Source organism: Scyliorhinus canicula, chromosome 4 (assembly GCF_902713615.1).
Source record: "Scyliorhinus canicula chromosome 4, sScyCan1.1, whole genome shotgun sequence".
NCBI classification, from domain to species: domain Eukaryota; kingdom Metazoa; phylum Chordata; class Chondrichthyes; order Carcharhiniformes; family Scyliorhinidae; genus Scyliorhinus; species Scyliorhinus canicula.
In genome coordinates, this window is record NC_052149.1 from 85,189,021 (window position 1) to 85,199,358 (window position 10,338).

Genomic DNA, 10,338 nt, shown 5'->3' on the forward strand with positions numbered 1-10,338 from the left:
TAGATGATATTCCCCTGTTCCATGTCCGCCGCCAATGTCACTCCAAGCAAGGCGTTGCCGAAGATCACACAGGCGGTGTGTAGCCACCCCATCATGCTTCACACCTGTAAAATAGCGCTGGGGAAGGGAGGCAGGTTAGTGACCGACCTTTTACAGTAGTGGAGGTGGACACAAACACTCCGCCCCTCCACTTTAACTGCAGTGGGGGTGGTAAGGAGAACTTGGAAAGGCCCCTCCCATCGTGGCTCTGACCCTTTCCGAGTCCAATGTTTTTGACCATGACATAACGACCAGGCTGCACTGAGAGCGAGCTGTGTAATAGGGACGGTGACGAGTGAGCTGCACGGACCTGGCCATGGAGCTCCTTGAGGGCGTTAGTGAGGGCTAGAACATAGTTAGTCCTTTCTTTAGTCAGATGGTGAAACTGGACCAATCTGGGAACAGGCAGGTTCCCGGGAGTTCTAATGGGCCTGCCGGAAAAGACTCGGCAGGAGAGAGCCAGGCCGATCCTGCAGGTGTGACCTACAGCTGAATGAGGGCAACGGGGAGCAACTTAAGCCATGTCGGCCCCGTGTCCGTTCTTAATTTAGCCAATTTAGTTTTGAGGGTCTGATCGTGTCTCTCAAACAACCCGGCTGCCTGCGGTCTGTACGCACAGTCTAGCTGCTGGCGTCTGCCCCAACTGGGAGCAGAACTCCTTGTTAATCTGTCCAATAAAATATGAGGCCCGTTAACAGAACTTAACTGAGCCGGTATTCCGTACATAAACACCTCATCACATTTTTACAGCCTTTGGCTCTCCGTCCTCTTCCGTCTGGTGTGATGGTCACCAGTGACGAGATGTCATCTTTGGTGAATAATGATGGGCCAAGCCTATCGGCAGCATCCAATGATTGTGCAGTCTACAATTATAATAACAAGTATTATCAATCCATGCAGCAGGTAAATCCCCTTGACCAAGCTATGAGAGATTACCCCGAACTGAATCTGACTAGATAGATAGCCATCCTCAGTACTACTGTGTTTCCCTTAGGATTTATATCCTTCTTATAGTTATACTGACTAGCAACTATCCCTCAGCCTTGTCATTCGTATTTACATGTCATAATTTGTAAACTGTGCAGGAAAATCAATGGTAAATGCATCCATCTCGCAGACCAGTGTCAATAGACCCTTTGTGAGGTGCTTTCCTCAAGTCCAATCACCGTGAACCATAGCTGGCGCCACTCAGGAAGGTAACACAATAGCCATTCCGGTTGTTCCACTACCTCCAAGGCATCTGACTACCTCGGGGCAGTAGCACCATAAAAGCGTCCTCATGTCCCTTAGAAGCAGCCCACAACTCAGTCCATCAGCGACCAAAAGGTCCTTATCCCTCACTGGGATTTTTTGTAGGAAGTGCTTTCCGTTTCCCATAGGAATGGTAATTGCTGATATTTTGTATCATGCACTGATTATCTTGCTTTATTAATTGCAGGAGCGTCAACCAATCCTGTTTCTATTTCTGACTTCCTGACTCTGACGTCGAACATTGTACTGAATCATGTAGCCTGCCCGCCCTGGCTTACTTGAGACAATAGCTCCGTTTTCTTCAACCCCCTGTTGTCTGTTATCATTTTCCTTACCGCATGGATTGTATACTTGCCATTATTTGTTTTTTCTTAAACACCACTCACGCACTTAGTACAGGTAACTTCTTGTGGTTACAGCCCATTTGAATTTATACATAACAGTCCCTAACAACTTACAGGACATTTAGTCTGTAACAACTGTTATACTCTCCAATGCTATATTGGTTACAAATTTCCCCTCGCGGCAGCAAGCTGCTAATATTCTAGACCAGTGCCTCTCAAAGTGTGGTACGTGTACGCACCGGTACGTGGAGTGTTTACAGAAAAGAAAGAGACAGTAATCCTGGATTGGCTTGTTTCGCTCACCGGTCCCTGGCACATTGGGAAAAAAAAACTGCCGGTACGCCACATCAGATAGTTTGAGATGCACTGTTCCAGACTACTGTCATTTAAAATATGGGGGTTCCTCGTCAGTCACTGCTGTCTGCCGAGACCCTTAATAACTCCTCCGCGTAATACGTCCCTCCTGGAGACCACAGATCACCCATCAGCTAACGTCCCGTTAGAGATGTCTGACCGGAGGTTTCAGTATTCAGTAATAATTTGATATTTTGATTTGTTGCTAACCCGTAAGGTTTTTCTTCCGGGCTCTATCATTCAATTCCCTCAAACATGTAGCCAATTGTATCATTAGTTTTTTCCCATACTGTCTGAAACATTCTTCTGCAGAGTGTTGTTCAGGTTCTTCATCGGTATGATCGTTGCTTGATCTGAAACTAAAACGAACAGGTCAAAGGCGGAGAGGGCCCTATTTCTTCATTTGTATCTTCCTATCCGTGCTTGGATATTCCAGAAGTACCATCTAGCATAGCCCACGTACTGCCTCACAAATCGATACCATAAGTCTGTCACTTGTCTACAAGATTGCACAGCCTTTTAAAGTCACATTGTTGTCGGCCAAATTATCCTTGCAGTAATTGCACGTTGTCATTAATCTATCCCACTTACACTGACACTTATGTAGCATGGTGGTTAGCCCAAATACTCCACAGCTCCAGGATCCCAGGCTCGACTCCCGGCTGGGTCACCGCCCGTGCGGAGTCCGCACGTTCCCCCTTCCCGGTGTGCGTGGGTTTCCTCCCACAGTCCAAAGATGTGCGGGGTTATGTGGATTGGCCATGCTAAATTGCCCTTGGGTGTCCAAAAAGGTTAAGAGGGATTATTGGGTTACGGGGATAGGGTGGAGGTGAGGGCTTAAGTGGGTCAGTGCAGACTCGATGGTCCAAATGGCCTTCTTCTGCACTGTATGTTCTATACCAGGGGTGGGCAAACTACGGCCCGCGGGCCATTTCTGCGGCCCACCAAGTCATTAAAAAAATTTCTTTTTAAATTTTGTTTTAAGGTTAGTGGGGGGCTGTTGGGTTACTTACTGGTATAGGGTGGATACGTTGACTTGAGTAGGGTGCTCATTGCTCGGCACAACGTCGAGGGCCGAAGGGCCTGTTCTGTGCTGTACTGTTCTATGTTCTATATGAGGCGCCCAGAATCATAACCGGGTGAAGTAATTATTTTACTTAATATACTATGCGGCCCTTTGTGAATTGTGAATTTCTGAATCTGGCCCTTGCACGGAAAAGTTTGCCCACTCCTGTTCTATACAGTACTTTTAACCCAATTCACACTGATCCTACAGCTCAGAAATGCTCTATTCTCAGGGGCCACATCCTCCTTGACCATAGCATTTTTAAACCAGCTCACATTTTAATTCAATTGTTCACTGGATGGGGGTGTCACTGATAAGGCCAGCATTTATTGTCCATCCTTTATTGTCCTTGAGCAAATCATTGTGAGCCATTTTCTTGAACACCACCATGACATTTCAGTTAGGAATCAACCATAATGTCATGGGTCTGGTGTCCTATATAGGGGAAGGTCAACAGATTTCCTTCCTTCAAGGACATTAGTGAACCAGATCAGGTAGTTTCATGGTAATCATTACTTTAATTGAATTCAAATCCCCGGCTGCTGTGATCGGATTTGCATGTGTGGGGATCATTTGTCCACTCCTCTGGATTTCTAGTCCAGCAACATAGCCACTATTACAACATACACCATTAGGTGTGTGCTGATAGTAAATCAGCATACCAGCGCCAAACTCCAGAAAGGTGTCAAATAAATCAATCTTCAATTAATCAGAAATGTTGTAATATAATTACTGGAACTGTTAATTCCTCTGTATTTGATCAATATGACCAGATTTTTAAATTCTGACATAACTTCTTTTTGAACCTTTTTTATTTAAATTCTGACATAACTTCTTTTTGAACCTTTTTATTTCCTTACCCTTGATGTACATCATACAATTAAGGCCTGTTAAGCCTCCTCCTTCTGTTATTGCACCCTGAGTGAGATGCGAAGAATCTCAAACTCCTCCCCTTTTGCTCACCCAGTGATCCCGTCTGGTCAAAACCTTCCCTTGATACATTCCTGATAGTGTTACTGCATTTACTTTAATTACTTTATGTTGATGACGACCGGATTTGTATGAAAGTAAGATCCAAACATGACATTTGAACTTTATCAGCTGTCCAATCAATGCTGCTAACAGGTTTTAATTCACTGTCTTCTCCCCCATTGGATCATTTGTTTTAAATGTGATACAATTTCATTTGCTCCAGACACCATGCTGCCCTAATTCAACTGTATGTGTACCCAGAATCTGAACTAATCTTGTCTTCACATCTTACAGCTTCAGGATGATGTTCCCTGCAGTCTTTGTTGGTATGGTCACTCAAACTTCCTCTAAATTAGCAATTGTTTTAATATCTAAATTTTTCTGCATCCATTTTTTTTTTTTTCTTTAAATCTTTCCCTGCAATCAGATTCTCATTTCCTGATACTGCAATTAATTCTTTTAATCTAACTTCTGGTCCAATATCTTTATTCTCCAAATCTCCTTCTTCAATGTCTATAACATGCTAAACATCATTCTTTCTGCAAGAAACTTTTCTTTCTCGTCGGGCACTGGGACCCTGCGGAGCCATGCAGTACAGCTTGCACAAAGCTGTCTGCTTGAAATCTTTGTCCCAAGCACATTGCTGTGCCGGCCATTTATTTTACTTCTAATTGATTTGAAACTTTTGTATTTATTTCCCTCATTTTATTTATTATTTTTTTTTTTTAGCCAAGACTATGCCGAGTTGCAACTAATCATTTACAAATCCCAATTTATACAGTTTGATTTCAATTTTTGTTTTTTTTCTTGAGAATTATGTTTAATTAACATCATTATTGCTAAGGTTCTGAAGAAATTTCAAATACTTACTCCGTTTTAACTCTCACTTTAATACCTCCTAAAACACAACATTTCACAAAACTAGGAACAGAGGATATCACATTCTTATCAAACAGACTCATTCATTCATTGGAGATCTCCATTCAGACAAAGGAATTCAAATCCTTATACGGTCATTCATCACACACAAGTCATTTATAACCCAATTCTGTTTCATTCAAACAACCCATATCTTCGCGAAGCTATAGTTGAACGGCATTGAACTGTCCGCAAACATCCCATCAGCGGTCCTTCACTGAACTGTTTCGCGACATCACATCAACCCGGTACAGACCTTAACCAATTTTTTAATCAAATTAGAATAGAACGGAATTGAACTGTGCGCCAACATCCCATCAGCGGTCTTTTACTGAACTGTTCCGCGACATCACATCAATCCGTTAAAGACCTTAACCGAATTAAAGTATAATTTAATAGAGCCAATTTTTAATTTGCTACTCACATGCAACGGAGTAACCAGGCAACATCCCATCAGACACCAACTGAACTGTTCGCCTCATGCAACTGAGTAACCAGGCAACATCCCATCAGACACCAACTGAACTGTTCGCCTCATTCCAAAACTTAACCAAACCTGCAATGACTGAAATAAAATCTTTAAATCCATCAGACTGACCTTTGATTTCGTCGAGACAGTCACTCCGTGTCAGCCGCGATTGACCAGGCCAATCAGTCCATGGGAAAGGGGAGATCAACGTGGCAATTTTAAGCTACTCACGTTGTGGGCCCATTTCCACCCTCCCAGTCCAGACCGGCCTAATTCTGAGTTCGCAGCTGGCCGGTATGTCCGTCTTGAGAAATCCCGGGTTTCGGCACCAAATGTTAATTCCTTGTTAATTCGCAGTCAGTCTAGATTCAATTAAATCGAGATGGATTTGCAGGTATAATATCATTTAATCGACTCACTTGCAAGGCTGCATTAATCCATAGAGCTGCAGGACCCACATGCTGTCTCCTGCAGCACTCCGGACCAAAGAGACAGAATACAAAAGAGCTTTAGCTGATATATTCAAAAATCACAGTAAGATTCACATATAAGCTTCCCATTGGTCATTCTATACAACTCCTGACCTGGCTCTATATCTTAATTGGTCGCTTTGCCTTTGTAATCCCATCATCCTTTGCCCCCTGCTTACCACGAGGCAAAAGCTCCCCTTCCCCCGATGGTTTCAAACAGGCTTTTGGCTGAATCCTTTTGTCCTGTCTGTGAACACTCAATCCGCATGGTCCTAAAGTACACCTTGTTCGTTTGTTCACTTCCTCACAGTAACAAGGCACATCTGTCAAAAAAGGTACTTGAATATTACCAAAGACTCTTCGGGTCCCATGCAGTCATCAGTACTACCAAAAATAGTGTATTGTTCATCAGACACCAGCTAAAACTCAGATTTCCACAGGTTTCACTATTTGCCTCCGTGTACACAATGCTTTCTGGAAAGTGACATTATTATTCTGACATGCCGATGCAGTGGATTCAAGTCGGCATTAGATTTCCAGGAATGTTTGCCTGTTGCCCATCAGTAGAGGCAACCTGCACATTAAAAATGTTTTCATGGCACTATTCTGTTCTTTGGCCCATCTTTCCTAACAAACCAACATGGAAAACAGTCCTCCTTACTGCAGATAACTGCAAGCTCAAAATTATGTCTTTGGGCACATCCAACATTTTATTTGCTTTTTTCATTGTAGGTGGGCACTAGTTCAACCTATTAAAAGGAGAAATGATGGTACATCAAGACAAGTAAGAAGAAAGGACCTTTCTCCAGTTTGTATTTTTCTCCCTGCCATCATTCCAAACTGAATGGCTGAATCAATATCTATTCGGGCCCCATGTCACACAAATGGTTAAAAAGCTTCCATATGTAGCTCTGCACTTCTAGAATTAAGGTGATAACCTAACTGCACATGACGAGACCCATGAACTTAGCACCTTGCTTCAGATTGTAAGATTGGTGACACCAGTACCCTGCACCTACCATGAATGACATTCTTTCATGCAAAATGCCCAAGGAGATGCAGAGCCTAGTTCAATCTTTTCCTCCACTAGATAGGAAAGAAAATTAAGCTAGCTTGGTTTGGAAAATATGCTGCAATCCAACTGCGAAGATCCCAATGTGGGGAGGCGGTGGCATAGTGGCATTGTCACTGGACTTGTGAACCACAGACTCAGTAATGCTCAGGGGACCCAGGTTCAAATCCCACCACTGCAGATGGTGAAATCTGAATTCAATAAAAATCTGGAATTAAAAGTCTTATGATGACCATGGAACCATTGTCAATTGCTATAAAAAAACATCTGGATCACTAATGTCCTTTAGGGAAGGAAATCTGCCGTCCTTACCTGGTCTGGCGTACATGTGACACCAGTCCCACAGCAATGTGGTTGATTCTTAACTGCCCTCAAGAACAATTAGGGATGGGCAATAAATGTTGGCACAGCCTGCGACACTCACGTCCCATGAACAAATTTTTAAAAATTTACTGCAGTAGAGCACTCCCGCATTTATTCTTAGCTTTTATATTAATGCACAAATGGATTAAGTTCCATTTCCATTCATTTAACGGTAAGTTTGTTACTGAGTTTTATTGCATTTCCAGAGAATTCACTTTAGTGGTAACTAAATACAAAGTGCACATTTGAGAAAACAGCCAAATTACTGCTGGTGAAATTTTAAATTAAAAACATCCCCTATTTCAGTCAAATTAATTCCAGAAATCATGTACTGCCAACTGTTTCAAATGACAAAAATACAATTTCATTTCCAGGCACAACCACTTCATTTAATAGCAATGGTACACTTTATTAATCTACCATACCCATTTTAAATGAAGAGCATTGCCTTTAATTTACAATAGTTATCAAAATTAACAGGCTGCAAGCAACAGCTTCTGAATTGAAGGATTAAGCTACTCTGGAGGACTTTGTTGCTAACTTTCTTGGAGCAAACACACAGCAAGGAACACAATGGCTGTACCACTTTCAGGGCATGCTGCGTGACAGAGTTCAAACACACCAAGACAAATGCGAGTCACTGCAGAGGACTGTCTTAGTAATAGCCTCTCACTAATACAAGTCCAGTCACTGGCATTATTCTTTGTGGTCAAATATTACACAGACCTTTGCCAGAGGCTACAATCATACAGTGAAAATAAAGCGCACCAAGATAATAATAATCTTTATTAGTGTCACAAGTAGGCTGACATTAACACTGCAATGAAGTTACTGTGAACATCTAGTTTAACAGCAGGGGTTTCAACATCATTCAAAATTATTTTACCAGGGCAAAGTCTAAAACAAAGGAAAGATTTATTGTTAGGGACCACATTTTGTACAAACATTCCAATTCACAACTGACGAGTCATGCTTCACAGAGTTGTTGCGATTTAAACTCAGTCTACCAATTCATTGTCCTGACATCGCTGAGATGCGCTTTTGTTGTCCCAAATAATAAACAATATTATGGGGTCCCAAAAAGGCACTGACAGCTCGGATACCAGTTGACATAATAGATCCTCTGTTGCAACATGTTTTCACTCCAAAAAGGTGCAAATGAAGGGTGGGAGGCTTTTTCAAACGTGGAGGAAACATTACCTAGAACCATACTCGCCTAATTCATTGGGGGGGGGGGCTGCCACCCAGTGGTCGATGGCCAGCTGGAAGACAAGGCCAAGGTGATGGAGCCGCTGAGATCTGGGATTGAGCGAGTTGAGCAGAGGCTACAGTCCCAAGGCCAGGTGATTCAGAAAGTGGAGGCAGCCGTGGGGGAGTATGAGGATCAGATGGCCTCATTGGCGACTGAGTTAAGAGTGTTGCGGGAAAGCCAGAAGAGGCTGATGGAGAAGAGAAGGTGGAGGACCTGGAGAACTACTCCAGGAGGCAAAATGTGAGGATTGTTGGGATGCCTCAAGGCGTTGATTGGGTGGAGGCTGGCGTGTATGTGGCGAGTATGCTCGAGAAGTTGATGGAGGAAAGGGCCTTTGTTCGGCTTCTCAAGGTGAACTGTGCGCACAGAGCACTGAGGAGATGTCCACAGGTGCGCGAGCTGCCGAGGGCGAAGGTGGTGAGGCTGCATTGCCTTTTGGATAAGGAAAAGATCTTACGATGGGCGAGGCAGATCAAAAAGTGTACGTGGGAAAGGAGTGAGCTGCAGGTCTACCAAGACCTTGGTGCGGGGTTGGCATAGAGGGGGGTTGGGTTCAACTGGATAAAGGCTGCCCTCTTTGAGAAGGGGGTAAAGTTTGGATTATTATACCCGGCCCGCTCATGGGTGACATTCCAGAAGCAGGAGCTCTATTTTGACAGGCCAGCGGAGGCGACAGACTATAAGAAGGACAATGGCCTTGGAGGAGTGAGGATATGGAACTTTGGAGGAGATGTGTGTACTTTAAAAGTGTCTGGGTATTGCTATTCCGGGCAGATCTTGGCAGGGGAGCAGTGATGGTGAGTGTGCCTTTTGTTACTCTGTGTGTTGGCAGTTGGGATAATCAGGGGGGAACTGGAGGGAAGAGGAGAGGTTGGAGGCCTTGGGCGGGGGCCACAATGCTAGCTGGGCGGGCTAGATCAATTCCTCAGGGCATGAACAGACACGGCCGTTTAACCGGCCCATTCAAACCCTTCATATTCCACATGACCAGCCTGGTTGGGGGGGGGTCCCCTGTCTCCCACCCTGCCCGCTCTCCCCGTTGCTTTTCGCTTTGGCGATAGAGCTGTTGGCAATGGCCCTTAGGGCATCGAGGGTTTGAGTGGGTGGATGTCGAACATAGGACCTCGCTGTACACTGTCGACCTGTTATTATATGTCTCTGACCCGGCGGGTAGCATTGGAGGTATTTTGGAAATTTGGGGGTAATTCAGCCGGTATGCAGGATATAAATTGAACGTGAGAAACAGTGTGGTGTTCCCAATTAATGCCAGAGGCAGGAAAGGAAGCTTGGAGAATTGCCATTTGGGGTGGTGGTGGAGAGTTTTAGGTATTTGGGTATCCAGTGGCGTGGAGCTGGGTGCAGCTGCATAAAATGAACTTGGCTCGACTAGTGGAGCAGATGAAGGCGGATTTTAAGAGGTGGTACATGTTCCCGCTGTCGCTGGCTGGGCGAGTGCATACAGTGAAAATGACTGTGCTGCCTCGGTTTCTGTTTGTGTTTCAGAACCTCCCCACCATTGTCTTTAGGATGGTCAATGGGCTGATCTCCAGGTTTGTATGGGTGAGGAAGGCCGGTGAATGCAGCAGGCTTTTATGGAACAGGGTGCGGGGGCTGGCGTTGCCAAATATGATTAATTATTATTGGGTGGCAAATACTGCAAAGGTGCGTAAGTGGGCTGTGGAGGAGGGGTCGGTCTGGGGGCGGGTGGAGGCGGCATCCTGTACGGGAATGAGTTTGAGGGCTTTGTTGTTGGCACCTTTCCCGTTCT

General features: G+C 44.4%; 1 long non-coding RNA gene across 1 annotated transcript; it reads right to left on the reverse strand.

Moving 5' to 3' along the window:
* Positions 1–3,179: 3,179 nt before the first annotated feature.
* On the reverse strand, positions 3,180–3,967 carry LOC119964735. Its single transcript, XR_005460350.1, has 2 exons — positions 3,899–3,967; positions 3,180–3,860 (listed from the first exon to the last, which is right to left on the reverse strand). It is a non-coding gene; the product is annotated as an uncharacterized LOC119964735 (long non-coding RNA).
* Positions 3,968–10,338: the final 6,371 nt, after the last annotated feature.